The 21,104-nt window shown below is 41.2% G+C and overlaps 1 long non-coding RNA gene across 1 annotated transcript in view; it reads left to right on the top strand.

The window, feature by feature from the left end:
* Nucleotides 1-16,272: 16,272 nt before the first annotated feature.
* Nucleotides 16,273-21,104, top strand: part of LOC118526977 (uncharacterized) — a 33,597-nt gene continuing 28,765 nt past the window's right edge. The window contains exon 1 of the long non-coding RNA XR_004912911.2: nt 16,273-16,360. This is a non-coding gene — a long non-coding RNA (uncharacterized LOC118526977). The remainder of the gene's footprint in view (nt 16,361-21,104) is intronic.

Raw genomic sequence — 21,104 nt, 5'->3', positions numbered from 1 at the left:
CTACGCTGAATTTGCGTATTCCTTTAATGTCAACATTCACAGAATCCCGTTTGCACACTCCGGCGGAGCTCTCCTCCAGCGGGCCCTCCCAGAATTTACACTGACTGGGTGAGCTGAACCGTCCCGGCCTCGCCACTCGGATGCGGAGGGCGCGGGCGAGGACTGTGGGCCTGCGCCCCGCCACTTCCTTCCTAAACCCACTGCCACCTAGGAGGACGCAAGGGAAAAGGAAGTCGAGCTCTCCATTCATAACCTGGACAAGCCCGAGAGCCCCGACTTCCATCTTGAGATAATAAGGAATCACTAAATTCCTGCACTGACCTTTTCTCTTCCAGAATCTAGCACACGCAAACTAACCCTGACCCAGAAGGAAGGCGGCCCCATCCTCCTTTCCTCCCCTTGCCCTCCCAACTCACTTAAGGGCCCTTTTGTTAATTACACTCCCTCGGAAGAAAGATACGCTCTCAAGCGTTTAAAGCATGGTAGATTTCTTAAAAGTAATGCATGCCATGGTTTAAGTATGTTTAAGAAATGTATTGAGGAACAGTATTGTATGTAAGTAATTTTAAGACTTCTTTTATACATAAACTCTGGAAAATAAACTAACCCTCCAAGAGCCGTAGCGTTTTTTTCAGCTTATCCAGTAAATATGAAATTATTTTTTTCACTTCTTGGAAATATTTAGCAATCACAATACCAATCTTTAACAAATTTAATAGTGATCAACAAGATCAATAAATACTTCAGAGAACACTTGTTGATAGTAACATATTGGACTCAGATTTTTTTAATCAAATAGGCTTCTCTGCCTCGAGCTTCTCTTAAGAAACAACCTCACATTTACTATGTTTAATTAATAATATTTAGCAGATACCTTAAATGTTACACATCAAACATTTACCGTTTGTAGTGGAACTTAATAAACTAGACCTAATTGAGCAGGAATTTTGAATAGTTGGGGTTTTTTTGTTTTGTTTGTTTGTTTTGATAGAGACACAGCGAGAGAGGGAACACAAGCAGAGGGAGTGGGAGAGGGAGAAGCAGGCTTCCAGCTGATCAGGGAGTCCGATGCTGGGCTCCATCCCAGGACCCTGTGATCATGACCTGAGCGGAAGGCAGCCGCTTAAGACTGAGCCACCCCGGCGCCCCTGAATAGTTGGGTTTTATGCACAGCAAATGTTGAATGAATGAACTCCAAAAACTTTTGAATTTATATTTCTAAAGCTGTATATAAGTAGGAGTCCCTGTGATAATCCCAAACAATTGCCACTTTGGGAAGACATTCCTTTTTTTTTTTTTTTTAAGATTTTATTTATTTATTTGACAGCGAGAGACACAGCGAGAGAAGGAACACAAGCAGGGGGAGTGGGAGAGGGAGAAGCAGGCCTCCTGCAGAGCAAGGAGCCCGATGCGGGGCTCGATGCGGGGCTCGATCCCAGGACACTGGGATCACGACCGGAGCCGAAGGCAGACGCTTAACAACTGAGCCACCCAGGCGCCCCAAGACATTCCTTTTTTTGCTGCCAGAGGCTACAGTTGTTGAAGCCTTAGGCCTCAGTGCAAAGCTAGCCAGAGCAACCTGTTAATAATGTTTGAAATGCATGACTTTTAGCTCTAATTTCTACAGGTGGGTACTTGCGCCTGGAAGGCTTGTTTCCCAAATGTCTGGCCACTCTGGTGGGAATCAGAACTACACACTCACCCAGCCCATCCAGGCAGCTAAACCCAGCTTTCCTGTGGCAAGGATCCTACCTTCTGAGACCCACTGAAGAAGTGCTGTCTCCTACTTATGTGAGGAGTGTCTGATGAGGACACTCTGACTGCCTTCTCTTTTCTCTACTGCAACATTATGTGGTCTTGAGTGTTTAAGGGAAAAAAAAAAATCACCATTTACTTACCTTTTTGGCAGAGATTCATTAAATTTTGGTTGTCTGTTTACCCATACTCTTGAGGATCCATGAGACCTTAGTGGGCAGAGACATAAAAAAGTGAGTTTTTATCAGATTAATACATGCTGTAAACCATTACCAAAACATTTTGAAATATGTTTGAGGCTTTTGTCTAAAAAGTTTTGTAGAGTGTAAAAGGATTGTTTTGTTTTGTTGTTGAATATGCTTGCTTTAATTATTTTAAGTTATAAGCAGAAAGAAACACGGTAAGAGTTTCCATTGCATTTTTAGTATATGTTAAAAGGGGAGTGGAACCATGTTTAGAGAAGCTTGCCACAACTGGATTTTGGAGGTTGCTGACACAAATGACCCAGCGAAGAGTCCTTAAATTTCCCTGGGAAAGAGGAATCTCTAATGGCTAAAATAATGGCTAATGTTTTTGACTGCTAACAAATGGCCGGGCACTCTACTAACTTCTTTGTGGAAATAAACTCATAATCATCCTTCAAAGTACATACTACTGTTATCCCCATTTAACCTGAGAGATTGAGGCACACGGAGAAGCTAAGTAACTAGCCCATGATCACACAGCTAATAATCCTGGCAGTTTGGCTCAAGGCATACTCCCTTAACCAGGATCCTATACCACCTTTCAGGTGCACAAAATCCTATGCCATACAGCCATATGATTGGATTTTGCTTTTGAATCCCTAAAACATACCAAATACTCAGTGCCTTCATGACTAAGTTATTTCTTAGATCTACTAGTATATTCCTGGACATGAAGAGAGAAGTTAAACCCTTAGTTAGAAAACTTGTAAGACTTCCTCATATATGTTAAGCAAAATCGTATAATCTGTTGGTTTTGAAAGGAAAAAAAAAAAAGCTTTTCACATTTTTTTAGAAGATTTTATTTATTTAAGAGAGAGAGAACAAGATAGAGAGCACAAGTGGGGGGAAGGGCAGAGGGCAAGGGAGAAGCAGACTCTCCTGCTGAGCAGGAAGCCCCATGCAGGGCTCCATCTGAGGACCCTGGGATCATGACATGAGCCAAAGGCAGACAGCTTAACGGACTGAGCCACCCAGGTGCCCCACTTTTCACATCTTTTAAGGATAATTGCTCTCCATTGCTCTCCAAGTTTTTTTCAGGTTCCAGAGCACAATTACAAGTTTTATTTATATTTATTTAATGTATGGACGAAACACGATTCCCCAGAAGAGATCTGTTACCATCTTTGACCCTCTATTAGATTTACACGGGTAGAATTAGGATCTAATATATAGAATACATGTGTTTTAAATTCATAAAAATCATAGTGAGAAGTTTTTTTGTTTTTTATTTTATTTATTTATTTGACACAGAGACACAGTGAGAGAGGGAACACAAGCAGGGGGAATGGGAGAGGGAGAAGCAGGCTTCCCGAAGAGCAGGGAGCCTGATGCAGGGCTCGATCCCAGGACCCTGGGATCATGACCTGAACCGAAGGCAGACGCTTAACGACTGAGCCACCCAGGCGCCCCTCACAGTGAGAAGTTTTTAATGACTGAGGCAGCCCAGGGACTTACAGATCCAAAATATTAGCCAATTAGTTAACTAGTTAGCTAATAATGTCAGCCGTGGCAAAGGAGCAATAAGAAAGCAATCTTTTCTCCTTGCACTAGAAGAAAAGGGACTCCACATCCTAGAATACTTTATTTCTCTGGTATATAAAATATGTCACAGGAATGCTTTCAGGATTAAATGCAGCCGTTTGATGAGGTTTTCTTTGCCAGAAACTACAACTATCTATCTGCAGATTTCAAATTCCTGAGTGATACTCTGCACCGTGGGTTGGGCGAAGGTAGAGCCTGAAGAACAAGAGAGATACCAGGTTTGGGGCACCTGGGTGGCTCAGTCGTTAAGCGTCTGCCTTTGGCTCAGGTCATGATCCCAGGGTCCTGGGATGGAGCCCCGCATCAGGCTCCCTGCTCAGCAGGGATCCTGCTTCTCCGTCTCGCTCTGCCTCTCCCATACGCTTGTTCTCTCTCTCAATAAAATCTTTAAAAAAAAAAAAAAAAAGAGAGAGAAATACCAGGTTTGAGAAGCCCGGTTACACTTGTTTCTTCTGTTGGTTTGGTCTAATATGAAATAGAAGTTTAATCACAGAGTATTTGGTAAGTTCAGTCTGGGTTTAGAGAAATAACATGGCATTTTTCATATTACTAATGAAAAATTACATACATATTTACATCTGTGGGAGATACTACCAAGTTGCCTAGTCAATATTTGTCCCGCCTTTTCTCTGACAGACCCAATTTTGTTCAGGGTGGCAATGTACCCAACTAAAACTATTTTCCTCTCCAGATTCCTTTTGCACCTGGGATAGCTATATGATCATTTTTGGCCAATGGAATGTAAGCAAAAGATCATTAGGTAAAGCTTCCAAGAAAGCTTTGTTTTTCTTTTTTTTTTTTTTTAAGATTTTATTTATTCGACAGAAAGAGAGACAGCACAAGCAGGCAGAGTGGCAGGCAGAAGGAGAGGGAGAAGCAGGCTCCCCACCGAGCAGACAGCCCGATGTGAGACTCGATCCCAGGACCCTGGGAACATGACCCGAGCCGAAGGCAAACACTTAACTGAGCCACCCAGGCGCCCCAAAGCTTTGTATTTCTGATTAAAAAAAAAGACAGATTCAGATACCCCTTTGCCTCTTGCCCTTTGACCATGGGAATGAAATCCATGTATAACTATACCAGAGCCAAGAGATAGGAACCTGGGAAATGACATTATGGAGCTGCCACACCAATTACGCACTGCCTACCTCCAAGTCTTCTGTGTTACTTTCCAACAAATGCAGTCCTAACTAAAAGTCAAAGTTAAACGCTATCTCCTTGATATCTAAAAATACAATAAATAAAAATAAACATTCTTCTATAGTATATATACTATACCATATAAATACTATTCTCTGATTTTTGCTCCTGTATTAAGTAACTGCATTTTGCAGAAATCAGTGCTCTCTGTGACTTACCTACCTAATAGTTAGTGGGAAAGAACATGAATTTTTGACTATAAAAGAATCTTTTTTTTTTAAGATTTATTTATTTATTTGACAGAGAGAGAGATAGTGAGAGCAGGAACACAAGCAGGGGGAGTGGGAGAGGGACAAGCAGGCCTCCCGTGGAACAGGGAGCCCGATGTGGGGCTTAATCCCAGGACCCTGGGATCGTGACCCGAGCCAAAGGCAGACGCTAAATGACTGAGCCACCCAGGCGCCCCAGAATATCTTATTTTTTAATTATTTCTTTTAGAGATCGGGGGAGGGGAAGAGAGAATCTGAAGCAGACTGCATGGAGCCTGATGGAGGGCTCCATCTCATGACCCCAGTATCATGACTTGAGCTGAAATCAAGAGGCCGACGCTCAAATGGACTGAGCCACCCAAGTGGCCCAAGAGTATCTTACATTTAATCATATATAGTGCATTTGATTTTAACACAATTCACACATGACCTCAGTAAGTCTCTAATACCACTGTGAGAAAGGATAACAATGGGCCATAGTCCTCTAGAAACAAGTTACTGGCCAAAGTGATCACCACACCATATATATAAAGAATACACAGGAAAGGGGCCCCTGGGTGGCTCAGTCGGTTAAGCATCCGCCTTCGGCTCAGGTCATGATCCCAGGGTCCTGGGATTGAGCCCCGTGTAGTGTCGGGCTCCCTGCTCAGTGGGGAGTCTGCTTCTCCCACTCCCTCTGCCGCTCCCCCTCACACATGCTCTCTCTGACAAATAAGTAAATAAAATCTTAAAAAAAAAAAAAAAGAATACAAAGGAAAGTAAAATTATGTTTTTCATTTTTAATTAAAAACAAGTAGAAAAATCAGGATTTAGAGAGGGCTCCTAAAATTAGAATAAGGAGTCTGTACTTTACAGAAAGCAACCTGGTGATGCATATCAAAAGTTCTGAAAATGTGAATATGTTACCATAATACTACTGGAAATCTATCTGAAGGAATCTTTTAGGAAGAAGAAAAAAGTTATGCTCATGCATACGTCACTGGAGCACTTTTTTTAACCTTTTTTTTTAAAGTTTACTTCTTTTAGTAATTTCTGCATCCAACGTGGGGCTCGAACTCATGACACCAAGATCAAGAGTCACATGCTCCTCCAACTGAGCCAGGCAGGCACCCGTGAAGCATTTTTTTTTTTTTTTTTTTGTAAGAAAGCCAAAATGTATAAATACCATGAAGGTCTAATAATAGGTATTAATTTAAGAAATGTGAAATGTTTGCCTATCTTATTGCAGGCAATAAGAGGAATTATTTTTAATTGCTAGTAGCAACTGGGAAGGCTTATTGAAACAGCTAAACAGTATAATAGGTTGGCATTCAAAATGGAACACCCATCTGGAGGCGATGTATCATAATCTCCATTGTCACTATTGCTAGATTACATTTATTAAACACTTCTATGCCAGACACTGTACTGATGGGGGTCAGAGCAGGCCACCCCAGAATGTGCCACTTTAGCATGCAGATTATTTGGAGCTAAAGACAATCAAGGCCCAATAGATTTAAAAAGAGCTTTTTACCACCCCTTTAACTGCCCTAAAGATATTGAGCTAGAGAGCCTGTATCGGGAAGAGAGCTATTACCAAAAGATAATTTTTTTTAGCGCAAGAAAGACTTCTCTTCATAGCATGGCAAGCATTTGTTTACAATATATTGGCTCTTCCCATCTTCCTATGAACTATCTCTCTCCTCTATGAAATCCCAGATCCTTGCCCTCTTTTCTTTCGCTCAGGATGGCCTATGAACCTCAATTGCCTGACTGGTGGAGAGCCTCTCAGGTCTTGGTGGGGCTCCTAGAAGCCTGTAATTAAGTTTTTCTCCTATTAATCTGTCTTATGTCGATTTTTTTTTAATTTAAATTTTTTTTTTAGTAATCTCTACCCCCAATGTAGAACTCATGACCCCAAGATCAATAGCCTTATGCTCTACTGATTGTGCCAGCCAGGAGCCCCTGTCTTATGTCAATTATTGGACCAAACAGAGAACTTAGAAGGGAAGAAAGGAAAAGTTTTCTTCCCCTGAAGTACTGAACATTTTACCTTAGTTGTCTTGCTTAGTTCTCACACTGAGAACAAGTTTAGAGAGGTATGGAAATTGACCCAAGGTGCTGGAGCACGAATCTGACCATTGCTCTGAATTACTCTAGACTTAGACATTAGACTATAGACTTAACTATACCTCTTCTCAATTAGTACATATCCAGCTTATAGAAAATATTTGTATTAACATCCTCTCACCCAATATTTATACATCTATTAACTCAACACATGTCTGGGGCGCCTGGATGACTCTGTTGTGAAGCGTCTGCCTTTGGCTCAGGTCGTAATCCCAGGGTCCTGGGATCAAGCCCCGCATCCGGCTCCCTGCTCAGCGGGAGGCCTGCTTCTCCCTCACCCACTCCCCCTGCTTGTGTTCCCTCTCTCTGTCAAATAAATAAAATTGTAACTCAACACATATCTTTTTAAAATGTCAAATACGGGGATGCCTGGGTGGCTCAGTCGGTTGAACGTCTGCCTTCAGCTCGGGTCATGGTCCCGGAATCCGGGGATCGAGTCCCGCGTTGGGCTCCTTGCTCTGCGGGGAACCTGCTTCTCCCTCTGCCTGCCGCTCCCCCTGCTTCTGTGCTCTCTCCCTCTCTCTCTGACAAATAAATAAAACCTTTAAAAAGATAAAATAAAAGCAATGAGAAAACTTAAAAAAATAAAACGTCAAATACGTTAGGCATTGTGCTAGATGGACTCTGTGATGTGGTAATGTGATGAATGGGACTGGAAAAGCCAACAAGAAATGTGATTACTGAGGGTAGAACAATGGTTTACTGGAACAACTGAGAAGACAACCAAGGCTTTTAGCAGAGTGTGGAGTGTCAAGAAATTAGGCTGGACAAATAGGCAGGACCAGTTACTCTTTTAAAAAGTCCTGGGCAGGGGCACCTGGGTGGCTCAGTCAGTTGGGCGTCTGCCTTCGGCTTGGGTCATGATCACAGGGTCCTGGGGTAGAGCCCCGCATCGGGCTCCCTGCTTTGCAGGGAGCCTGCTTCTCCCTCTCCCACTCCCCCTGCTGGTGTTCCCTCTCTCGCTGTGTCTCTCTCTGTCAAATAAATAAATAAAATCTAAAAAAAATGTTTTTTTAAAGTCCTGCTCAGCTATGATAAAGAGTATGGACACAATCCCAAAGGCAACGAGAAAGCCACTTAAGGAGTTTAAATTTCAGAGTGACATGATGACACTTGCATGTTAGCAAATTTTCTCAGGCTGCAATGTGGAAAATGAATTGAAGAAAATAAGACTGGAGGCAAGGAGCCAGTTATGGAAGTGATACAGACTGATGACAGTCTGGTCTAGAGGTCCCAGTGAGGATGAAGAGAAGTAAATGAATTTTAACACTCAAAGGTTGGAAGTAGAGTCAACAAGACTTGGCAAAATGTGCAATGTACTAGAGAAGACAAGTAAGACCATCGGGTTTTTGGCTTGAAGCACTGGGTGGATGGTGGTGCTGCTCACTAAAACAGGAATCACTGGAGAATGAGGATTTGGGAGGTAAAATCATGAATTCCATTTTGGCTATGTTGAGTTTTATGTGCTGTGAGACATCCAAGTGGAGACATATGAAATGGATCTTTAGGGACTGGAGCTCTGACTACATATCTAGACTGCAGGTATAGATGGGAAGTCATCAGCACAGGAGTGGTCATTGAAGCCATGGGATGAGTGAGCTTGCTGAGGAAGAGTGGGAGAAAAAAGCACATGCCCAGCCAAAATCGAATAGGATTTAGATTTTGAAGATCTAAGTCTTCGTAAGATCCTACATGGGAAGCAGAGATGTGACCAGAGAGGAAAGGGAGATTTATGGTCATAAAGCCAAAAAAGAGAGGGAGCTGAGTCTTCAGTGGACTTAAATGCTCCCTTCAGAATTTATCCAAAGGAACTAAATAAGGATGAGCACAAAGATTTGCCTATAAGACTATTTCAATATTGTTCATAATAGAGAAATACTGGTGGTGGGGAAAAGGCTGGAAAGTCCACCAAGAAGGTGCTAAATGAACGATGGTACCTCCAATGTACCAACAATGGAATGTTGTGTCATTTTAAAATTGCATTTCTGAACAATATTTGATTACATCAGAAAATATTAAGTAGAAAAGACATCTGTTTAAAAAGTGCGATCCCACTTTTGCTTTTAGAATTATGCTTAATGATACAAATATATTCAGAGAATATATAGACTATAAGGATATATATTGAAAGGTTAATAGCAAACGTTGGAAAATGGATTAGAAGAAGGCAAAACAGGGTAGTGGGATTACTGGATAGGTGATTTATATTTTGTTTGTGGTATTTTTCTCATTTTGCATGATGAACATAGAGTCCTTTTATAATAAAAAATCTAATGGGTTTTTGGTTAAGAAATTTATAGCACAAAACCCATACTGTGCAGTGATTAAGTATTATCTTTACAGGGGGCGGCGCCTGGCTGGCTCAGTTGGAAGAGCCTGTGACTCTTGATCTTGATTTTGAAGTCATGAATTTGAGCATCACGTTGGGTGTAGAGATTACTTAAATAAATAAAACTTTTAAAAATAAGTACTATGTTGGGGCGCCTGGGTGGCTCAGATGGTTAAGCGTCTGCCTTCGGCTCAGGTCCTGATCCCAGGGTCCTGGGATCGAGCCCCACGTCAGGCTCCCTGCTCGGCGGGAAGCCTGCTTCTCCCTCTCCCACTCCCTCTGCTTGTGTTCCCTCTCTCGCTGTGTCTCTCTCTGTCAAATAAATAAATAAAATCTTTTTTTAAAAAAAAATAAGTACTATGTTTATGGAAACTAGATAACAATGGGGAAAACTATTGATGAAGGATAGTTGGAAGGCAGGCAGGCAGGGACAAGGGGCCCCTCCGCCCTAAGAGAAAACCACCCTTAGGAGGGTTTTACACCGCCCTGGAAGGAGTCCTCCACCCTTTCCCATGATAGACAGGTGACAAAAATCTGATGGGATGACAGGAGGGTTAATCAGATTAAAACAGCCTGCCAAGAAGCCCATAAAAACCCTTAGACTTAGAAACTCTGGTGACAACCCCTTCAGGTCCCCTCCCTCCTTGGAAGTTTTGTACTGTCACTTTGCTATCACTCAATAAACCTGCCTTTGCTGCCCACTTTCCTCTCTGGTCTACCTCTTCATTCTTCGAAGTGGCGTGACCAAGAACCGCGGGCACGGACGGAGAAAAAAAAATCCCGCAACACTATGAGTGCTAGAACATTAAGTTACAGCAAGTTATGTTACTTTCATAGAAAGAACCAGGATAAGGACCAGCAGAAGAACTATCAAAGATAAAACTGCACACTGGTTAAAGAGGGTAAAGACATTTTATTCAGTAACTAATGTGGGGGGGGAAGGCAGGAAGGGAAAGAGCTGAGCTCAATTCTGATATGCGCAGAGGTGACGCAAATCATCTCTTTAAAAAGAGAATTGTAAGCATATCATCTCTTTAAAAAGAGAATTGTAAGCAGAAAGAGTTAGTGGTCCCTGGAAAAAGAAAGACAAAAAAAAAAAGACGTAGATTTTGTGACACAGGACAAATCATTTTAGGCCCCCAGCTATTTTCCGAGAGCCTTGCGGGCTCTTCTTGCCCTAGAATATTACTTGCAGAACTTCCTTAGGAGGTATCAGAATTACAAAGAAATGTGAAAATGTCAGTAGTTAGGATTTCAAGGGAACAAAGAGAATGCAAAAATTAACAGTCTCTACAAGGCCAGGAAATTGCCTCATCATATCAGACACAATAAATCAATGGTAAAACTCCCAGTACTGTGAACGCCCTGCATTCCTTACTGTAGATAAGAAGCCCAAGACCCCATCCAGTTTATACCAGCTCTCAGAGCGTGCCCAGAGCCCCTTCCCCTAGTCTGACAGTTACCTCTACTTCACCAAAACGTCAAAGTCTCCGCCCTAAGAGGAGTACAACCTTCATTAACATAACAAAGGATTTGTGTATAGGCATTTTTTTTTTAATGAATGCTGATAGTAGTCAGTACTTTTAAGTACATTTTTGTTTTTGCTTTAAGATTTTATTTATTTATTTGAGAGAGAGAGTGACAGAGGAGTGAGGTACAGAGGGAGAAGGAGACTTCCCTGCGGAGCAGGAAGGCCGCTGCGGGGGCTCAATCCCGGGACTCCCGGTCTTGACCTGAGCCGAAGGCAGATGCTTAACCAACTAAGCCACCCAGGTGCCCCAAGCCATATTTTCTAAGTACTCCTGAACAACCTTATGCCCACCTTTCCATTCAATGACAAAGCTCTCCTTTCTGAATATTCATCCTAAACCTCCCATCCCTGCTTAGGGAGTCAGGACTTTGGGAAGTTATTTCCCAAGGTCTTATTTGCTGCAAATTAAGTTTGCGTTGGGTGATGACTCTGCGTGGTGTAATCTCTATAACTAATCAAGGAGCCAACTCACCATAGTTTGGTTACAGAATGAGGGATAGGGAGGAGGACTAAAGGCTGGAGAAGTGAAAAGTTACAAAAAGTGGGCAAGAGTGTTGCCTAATATCAATGTGATTCAGCCATCTGTGTCTGCTAACTGGAATTTATCCAAGTTAGGCTTCTACTTCCCACAGACTGGGAGACAGAGGCCTTATTAACTGGATTATAATATTTCAAAGAAATGGTTTTCAGGTCTTTGAAAAAGACACTCCTGGGTTATAGGAGATACACAGATATCTCACAACTGGAAGGATTTACAACTGGAAGATTTTTTATTTTTATTTTTTCTTTTTTAAAGTTTATTTATCTTGCTTTAGTAATCTGTAGAGCCAGCCTGGGCCTCACAATCATGATCTCATGATTAAGAATCGCATCCTCTTCTGACTGAGCCAGCCAGGTGCCTGGAAGTTTGTTTGTTTTTGTTTTTGTTTTTAAATAAATGCTCTAAGAAAGGGAAGTCAAGGGCCTTTGGTCAGGTTTTGGCTGGAACAGTCGTTCTCTTGGCAGCTGTAAGGTTTTCCAGACAGGAACTTAAGCAGGGCCAGAGCATCCCTGGGCCTTGGGCTGCTAGAACCCACGCTACAGTTTGGTCAGTTCTAATGCAGGGGTCTGGATAGAGTCATTCGTGCCCAGAATTTTTGCAGTTCTCAGGACCAACGTTTCTAAAATAAAAAAGTGGGGACAGATTCAGAAGAGGCTGAGAAGGTTCTCTTCCTGCACAACTGGGTAAAGGCCTCTGCCCCATTAGTCTCATAATAAATCGGTTCTTGTACTTTAGTCATTGCCCACTGCCTTAGCAGAATCAATGTATGGATAAAGAGAGTTTCTGGGAATGCACGCCATATTGTCATTGGTCCATTGGCTCCACACACAGCTGGGCCTTGCACAAGGCCACACACCAGAGAGGGCTCAAGAAAAAAGCTGAAATCCTGCTGGGGCTTTGTATGCCAAACCAAGCCTCCTAACTCTAGGCTTCCTCAGCCAAAAAGAGGGGTGCCTTTTTCTAATTTGTCTGTCCTGAAGGAGTACCTTTTGTGAACAAAGTGTTTTTCTACACTGAGGTGATCCTAACTGTATTAGGTGAAGAATTGTGAACACTGGAAAGCAGATTCAAGATAATTTGGGATCCCCCTTTATGGGGCCCCATAAGAAGGCATAACTCATTTTATTTTTTATTTATTTTTATTTATTTAACGGAGAGAGAGAGGTAGTGAGAGTAGGAACACAAGCAGGGGGAGTGGGAGAGGGAGAAGCAGGCTTCCCGCTGAGCAGGGAGCCCGATGCGGGGCTCGATCCCAAGAACCTGGGATCACGACCTGAGCCGAAGGCAGACGTTTAACGACTGAGCCACCCAGGCGCCCGGCATAACTCATTTTAAATGAAAATAAATTTCCAGCACATTATTTTGGGTTTTGGTGGCACATTCCACGCTCCAAGAACATTGTTATGCAAATGTGAGGGAGCAGAATACTGGCTGAAGACAAAGGATAAGCTAACACCCTGCAACCTCCCCCCCACCCCCCACTCCTGGGTGGGACAGGTGTGACATTCTTCTAGGAATCTCCCCAGTATCTTACTGTTAATGCTTTACTAGAGGGAAAAACCACCTTAACTTGACAATGGCAAGGCCTCAGGTATCTTGTAGGTCCTCTTTAGCATATGAAAGTTCTCTTGAAACTTCCCTTTTCCTTACCTCCCCCAACCCCATAGTATATAATCAGCCACCCCTCACAACCCCCGTGCAGCAGCTCTTTCTGTGCCCGGTATTGTGCGCGTGCTTTAATAAAGTCACCTTTTTGCACCAAAGACGCCTCAAGAATTCTTTCTTGGCCGTCGATTCGAACCCTAACGTCTTTCCTACATCACAAACACCCCACTAACTAAAATGTATACAGTACTTGTGTTTACTAAAGATACAGCTATTATAATCTCACCCCCACCCCCGTTCACCTTCTTACCCACCTGTTCAACACCCCCACCACCAGCTTCATTTACTGATTGAGAAAACTACTGCAAAGTAGGAAGTGGCAATATTACTACTGACTGGATTTCTTCACGTCACGTACCCACACAAGGGACTCAATTAATGACTAAATTCTGTCCTGCAGATAATGCTAGAACATAAAATGCTTTCCATGTAAAGATTTACATATGGAAGCCATAGATAACTAACTAAAAACATAAAGCAAAAACTCCTTTACTCCAACTTCAAAGCCCAAAATTAAACGAACAAAATCCTATGAAACTCTGAATACTCCAGCTCAATTAGGATGATGAGGGAGGAAAACAAACAAACAACAACAACAAGCACAACACTTGAATTCCTTTGGAAAAGAGCAAAAAAGGGATGGAACTTTCAACCCAAACAAAGACACATCCGACAGGGAGAGGCATGTCCTGCCAAGGCTTAGAAGAGGGACAGTCTTCTGCTTCCCCCACATCAAGGCCGAAACAATACACAATGTCACTCAATTTTTCTGCCAGGCCTTGGTTTGAAAATGCTACAGTGGAGCTGATTTGAGCTGGGTGGGGGATGGGGTGGACTAGGCCTTCGGTGTCCTGTGGATTCCCTCCTGCTCTCCCAGTTGCAGTGCTTCTCCAGCTTCTGTGCTAAAAATGCAGAGTCCTGAGTCTCTTCCCTGAAGACTACAGTCCAGGAGATCTAGAATGGGACCAAGTAATCCACATTTTTAAATTTATTTTATTTTTTTATTTTTTATTTTTATTTATTTATTTATTTATCTTAAGATTTTATTTATTTGAGAGAGAGCGAGCGAGAGAGAACAGGAGCAGGGTGAAGGGCAGAGGGAGAAGCAGACTCCCTGCTGAGCAGGGAGCCTGATATGGGGCTGGATCCTGGCACTCCAGGATCATGACCTGAGCTGAAGGGAGACGCTTAACTGAGCCACCCAGGCGCCCCTGTTTTTATTATTTTTAAAAAAGATTTATTTATTTATTTGAGAGAGAGAGAGAGAAAAAGCACAAATGGGGGGGGGCAGAGAGAGAAGGAGAGGAGAGAATCTCAAGCAGATTCCCTGCTGAGCGCAGAGCCCAATGCAGCGCTTGATCTCATGACCCTGAGATCATGACCTGAGCCAAGATCAAGAGTCAGATGCTTAAATGACTGAGCCACCCAGTTGCCCCAAGAATCCACATTTTAAATAAGCACCATAGCTATGACCTTTATCAAAACTCTTTATAGATGGTGAGATTAATTAACACAATAGAGAAACTGAGATGAGACAAAGAGGGTCATGCATGTATGGCAAAGTGAAGGGATATAACTTTTGATTTTTTCTTTTGTATTAAGGTCTAACATTTACTGTACAGTGCATACGGTCTTTAATACTAAGTGTATAGTTCAATGAATTTTTAATATGTAGACAACTAGATAACTATCACCCAAATCAGGATATAAGGCACTTCCAACATGTCAGCAGGCTCCCTCATTCCCCCTTGCAGTCAATACCTCTCCCTAAAGGTCACCCTTCTTCTGATATCTGACACCATAGATTTGCCTGTTTTTGAACTTCATGTAAATAGAACTTAGTACACTTACATTATGAACTTTTTTGTCTGGCCCCTTTTGCTCAACCTTGTGTGTGTAAGAATCAGCTGTGTTGTGGAATGTTGAAGAATTTTTTTTTTAATTTCTGTGTGGTACCCCATTGTATAAAAATGTCATGATTGATTCGCCCCTTCTCGTATTGATGGACAGCAATCATTTCAAAATCGTTCGGCACATTTTTATACGAATTTTAGGATCAGCTCGTCCATTTCTGCAAAAAAGGCACTTGGATTCTTATACAGATCGCACTGAATCTGTAGTTCAATTTGCATAGTATTGTCATCTTAAAAATATCGTGTCTTCCAATATATAAACACTGGATGTCTTTTCATGTATTTAAATCCTCTTTGCTTTTTTTTTTTTAACAATGTGTTGTTGTTTGCAGTATGCAAGTCTTGCACTTCCTCAGTTACAGGTATTCTTATTTTATTCTTTCTGATGCTACTATACATGAAATTATTTTCTTAATTTAATTTTCAGGTTGTTTGTTGCTAGAGTACAGAAATTCAATTGATTTTCCTATACCGATCTTGTATCCTGCCACTTGAATTTAACTTGTTTATCAGCTTTAATAGTTTTCTGGTGGATTCTTCAGAGTTTTCTACATACGAGATCATGTCATCTGCAGACAGAAGTGTAACAGCACTCCAGCGGGTCCTAAGGATTAACTTGCTTCAGGCTAATGCACTCCTTAGATGCTGACCTAAGTCCCCAGATCCGTAGCAGACAGACCATGGGCCTTGAGGAGTGAAGGACCCCATGTTCCTGTCTGAAGCTGCCTTGGCTTTTCTAGCAAAATGTTTTTCTTTTTTAGGTCACACAAATGATTTCACTAACCTCCCTTTGTGTATCTGTAGAACTTGCCCTCCTTTGCGGAAAGAACAAAGTACTCCTGCACATCACAGAACAGGAACTGCACCTCCTGGCACATCCCCCCAAGCACTGAGATAATGTCTGTTGCTGGCACCATGCACTCCGCATGTGATCAAGACATGTTGCAGGCCACTGCACTCCCTTTGCTGATTAACTACCTTAAACCCCTTTAAAAACCCCTGGGCCAGGCAGAAAGCTTGGAGTTGGTTTTGGGACAAGAGTCTGCCTACTCCCCAGGTGGCTGGACTCCCGAATAAAGCTCAAATTCCTTTCCAATCAAAACCTGTCTCTTGAATATTGGTCTTTTAAGTGATGGGCCAACTTTGAGGTTCAGGAACAGAAGTACTTTCACTTCCTCTTTTCCCATCTTGATTCTTTTTTTGTTTGTTTTTGCCTAATTGCTTGGCCTGAACCTCCAAGACAATGCTAAATAGAAGTGATGAGAACAGATATCTCTGTCTTGTTTCTGATCTTAGGGAAAAAGTTTTCAGTATTTTACCAGTAAGTATGATTTTAGCTATGGGTTTCTCATGGATGATCTTTATCAGGCTGAGGAAGTTTCCTTCCATCCTATTTTGTTGAGTGTTTTCATTATGAAAAGGTGTTGGAGTTTGTCAAATATCTTTTCTCTATTTAGATGATCCCGTGGTTTTCCTTTATTCTATTAATACGATGTATTACATCAATTCTTTCACATGTTGAACCAACCTTGCATTCTTGGGGATAAGTCTCACTTGGTTATGGTGTATAATCCTTTTTATATGATGTGAGATTTAGTTTTCCAGTATTTGCAGAGGATTTTTGCACCTATGTTCATAAGTGATACTGGTCTGTGGTTTTCTTTTTTTGTGATGTCTGTCTTTATTATCACATTATACTGAACTCATAGAATGAGTTAGAAAGTACTCCTGTTTTTTTGGTAGACTTTGAGAAGAATTTGTTCTCTTTGTTTCCCTTTCTTCCTTCCTCCTTCCCTCCCTCCCTCCCTCTCTCTCTCTCTCTCTCCCTCTCCCTCTTCCTTCCTTCCTCTCTCCCTCCTTCCCTCCCTCTTTCTTTCTGTAATCCCTATACCCAATGTGGGGCTTGAACTCACGACCCTGAGATAGTCGCATGCTCCACTGATTGAACCAGCCAGGCACCACTGTACTAATTCTTTAAATGTTTGGTAGAGGGCACCTGGGTGGCTCAGATGGTTAAGTGTCTGCCTTCAGCACAGGTCATGATCTCAGGGTCCTAGGATCGAGTCCCGCATCGGGCTCCCTGCTCCTTGGGAGCCTGCTTCTCTCTCTCTCTCTCTGTCTCTCATGAATAAATAAATAAAATCTTTAATAAATAAATAAATAAATAAATGTTTGGTAGAATTTGGCAGTGAAGCTATTTGTACCTGGGCTTTTTTTGATGGGTACTTTTTGTTTACTAATTCAATCTCTTTACTTATTGTCAGTCTATTCATATTATCTATTTTTTCTTTTCTTTTTTAAAAGATTTATTTATTTATGAGAGAGAGAGTGGGTAAAAGGGCAGAGGGAGAGAATTTTCAAGCAGACTCCCCACTGATTGCAGAGCCTGATGTGGGGCTTGATCCCATGACCCATGAGATCACAACCTGAGCTAAAACCAAGAGTTGGGCACTTAACTACCTGAGCCACCCAAGCGCCCCCTATTTTTTTCTTGAATCAGTTTTGGGTATTTGTGTGTTTTTGGGAATTTGTCCTTTTCATGTAGATTATCTAATTTGTTGACATGCATTTGTTCATGGTATTCCCTTATACTCTTTTTGATTTCTATAAGGTGGATAGTAATAACCCCCCCTTTACCTCTGATTTTAGTAATTCAGGTCTTCTTTCTTTGTCATGGTCAGTCTATCTAAAGGCTTTTCAATTTTGTCAGTCTTTTAAAAAAACCAATTTTTGGCTTTGTTGAAGTTCTCCATTATTTTTCTTTTCTCTATTTCATTTGTTTCCACTCTAATATTTATTATTCATTTCATTTGTCATGCTTTGGATTTAGTATGCTCTTTTTTTTTCTAGTCTCTTTAAGTGGGGGATCGGGTTATTGATTTGAGATCTTTCTTCTTTGTCAATCTAACTGTTTACAAGTATAAATTTCCCTCTTGGCACTATTTTTGTTGCTTCCCCTAAGTTTTGCTATGTTGTACTTTTGTTTTCATTCACTTCAAACTACTTTTTAAGTTCTGTTGGGATTTCTTCTTGGACCCATTTGTTATTCAGGAGCATGTTATTTAATTTTCACATACTTATAGATTTCCCAAATTTCTGTTATTAATTTCTAATTTCATTCCACTATTACCAGAGAACATACCTTGCATGATTTTAATCTTCTAAAATTTGTTGCAATTTGTTTTATGGCCTACAACAAAGTCCATCCTGGAGAATATTTCACGCGTACTTAAGAAAATGCGTATTCATCATTGTGGGGGGGAAGACTGTTCTATGTATGTCCATGAGTTGGTGAATAGTCTTCTTAAAATCTTCTATTTCCTTGCTGCCTTTCTTTCCTTTTTTTTTTTAAGATTTTATTTATTTATTTATTTGAGAGAGAAAGGGAGAGAGAGCGCATGAGCAGAGGGAGGGGCAGCGGGAGAAGCAGACTCCCCCATTGAGTAGTGAGCCTGACGTGGGGCTCAATCCCAGGACCCCGGGTTAATGACCTGAGGCGAGGCAGACACTTAACAGACTGAGCCACCCAGGCAATCCCCCTGCTGCCTTTCTTTCTAGTCACTCTATCCATTATTGAAATTTGCATATTCAAGTCCAACTATTATCACTGAATTGCTTATTTCTTCATTCAATTCTGTCAAGCTCTGCTTTATGTCTTTTGGGGCTCATTTTTAGGTAAATGTACACATCTGTATAATTATTATATCTTCCTGATCCTTTTATCATTATAAAATATCCCTGTTTATCTCTACTAACTTTTGTATTAAAGTCTACTTTGGTATTAGTAGTCACTCCAGCTCTCCTTTACTGTTTGCATGGTATATCTTTTCCCATTCTTTTACTTCCAACCGATTTATGGACAACAACCTTTTATATGCTTATTGGTCTTTTGAGTATCTTCTTTTGTGACTGTTTAAATCTTTGCCTATTTTTAATTTTAATTTCTGTCTTTTTCTTACTGATTTGTAGTTCTTTATATGTTCTAGATTCCTTTGTAGAACATATTACTGGAAATGCCTTTTCCTAGTCTGTAGATTCTCTTTTCACTCTTTTAAATAGTGCTAATGAGGAGTTAATGGAGTTTAATTTAGCACAGTTTTCTTTCATTTATTTTTATTTTCTGTCTTACTTAAGTAACCTTTGCTGGGGTGCTTGGGTGGCTCAGTCAGTTAAGTGTCTGACTCCTGATTTCAGCTCAGGTCATGGTCTCAGGTCCTGAGATTGAGCCCCGCATCAGGCTCCGAGCTAAGTGCAGAGTCTGCTTGTCCTTTTCCCGCCCCTTGCTTGCTCTTGCTCTTTCTAAAACAAATAAATGAAAAAAAATCTTTGCTGACTTGAGAGGTGTTTGGTTTTATCCCACAGCATTACTGTGGCAATGGCTGACTAATACACTGGGTACTGCCAACTTGTCCAAAGTACTTGTACTAATTTCTATTCAAATCGACAGTATTTCGGGATTCCATTGCTTCATAATTCTTGTCAGACTTTTTAAGTTTTAGGCTAATTGATGTAAAATGCATTCTGACTCTAGTTTGAATATGTATTTTCCTAATTACAATGAGATTGAGAGTATTTTCATATGTTTATTGGCTATTTTAATGTACTGTTCTATTTATTAACTGTTCATTTCTTATATACTCATCTATATGTTTGAAAGATCTCAAAACAGGGGCGCCTGGGTGGCTCAGTCATTAAGCGTCTGCCTTCTGCTCAGGTCATGATCCCAGGGTCCTGGGATCGAGCCCCTCGTCAGGCTCCCTGCTCAGCAGGAGGCCTGCTTCTCCCTCTCCCACTCCCCCTGCTTGTGTTCCCTCTCTCGCTGTGTCTCTCTCTGTCAAATAAATAAATTTAAAAGAAAAAAAATCTCAAAACAAGTTTAAAATAGCAAAGCAAGGTGCAGAACAATACAGGGAAAGACAGACACACACGTGTCTATGTGTGTTTGCATGTATGCAATACACGTGTATCTATATTTTAATATGCTTGGTATGTTTTTGAAAAATAAAAAGGCATTTACAGTGAACTACAAAAGCAAAAAGACAAAATTCATTATAATTTGTCAAATTATGAGGGAAGCTTTAAAAAAGTGAAAAAAGTAAAGTAAGAATAAAGCTACTGACCCGTGTGTGTGTTGTGGAGACAATGAAGGGAAGTTCAAATCTTGCTAGAATTTTGGTGAAAATGAGGAGGATCCAGGGAGTCAGCCAGATGGCCAAGTGAGATTGATCTCAAGTGAATCTAAGTGAAGTCTTTGATCTCTTTCTGGTAGAGGATTTCAAAAGAAATGCCTTGGGCATAAGTCAATCACCTAAAGCAGTAAAACTTCCCCTGGCTGCAAGCTAATATCACCTGAGGAACGTCTAAAATGACGGCCACCTCAGACCAATGAAACCAAAGTGTGTGTGTGTGTGTGTGTGTGTGTGTGTGTGTGTAACACTCCCTTGCTAGGTGATTCTTATGGACCAAGAGTTTGAAATCCCGCAAAGTTGATGCTGATGTGCATAATATCAAACTATACTGTCTGGAAAAATAAGCTTTTATTTTGGGGTATGGTTATTATCATCAGTTTCTTTTTAACTTAAGTGTAATAAAATTAGGAGAAAAGGATTTATGATAAGTGACGTCAATAGAGAAAAAATGAAATTATAGCTTTAAAAAGGCTTCTATCTCAATATATGTTGGGTTGTTTCTCTTTTTTAGATTTTTTTTTTTTTATCTATTTATTTGACACAGAAAGAGAGAGAGAGCAAGCCAGCACAAGCAGGGGGAGCAGCAGAGAGAAAAGCAGACTCCCCGCTGAGCAGGGAGTCTGACGCAGGGCTCAGGGCTGGAGCACAAAATTCCACGATTATGACCCGAGCCCAAGGCAGATGCTTAACTAACTGAGCCACCCAGGCGCCCCTCAATATATGTTTTTTTAAATGATTTTCATTCAATGGGCATTTATTGAGAATCTGTGACATGCAAAGCCTTGCACTAAAACTGTGAGTTGTTTTTTTTTTTAATGCTAGGAAATGGCTCTTTTTTTTTAAAAAAGATTTTATTTATTTGAGAGAGAGAATGAG

The sequence above is a fragment of the Halichoerus grypus genome, chromosome 2, assembly GCF_964656455.1.
Source record: "Halichoerus grypus chromosome 2, mHalGry1.hap1.1, whole genome shotgun sequence".
Classification (NCBI taxonomy): Eukaryota; Metazoa; Chordata; class Mammalia; order Carnivora; family Phocidae; genus Halichoerus; species Halichoerus grypus.
Note: the sequence above shows the minus strand (reverse complement) of the source record. Positions and strands in the feature narration are given on the sequence as shown.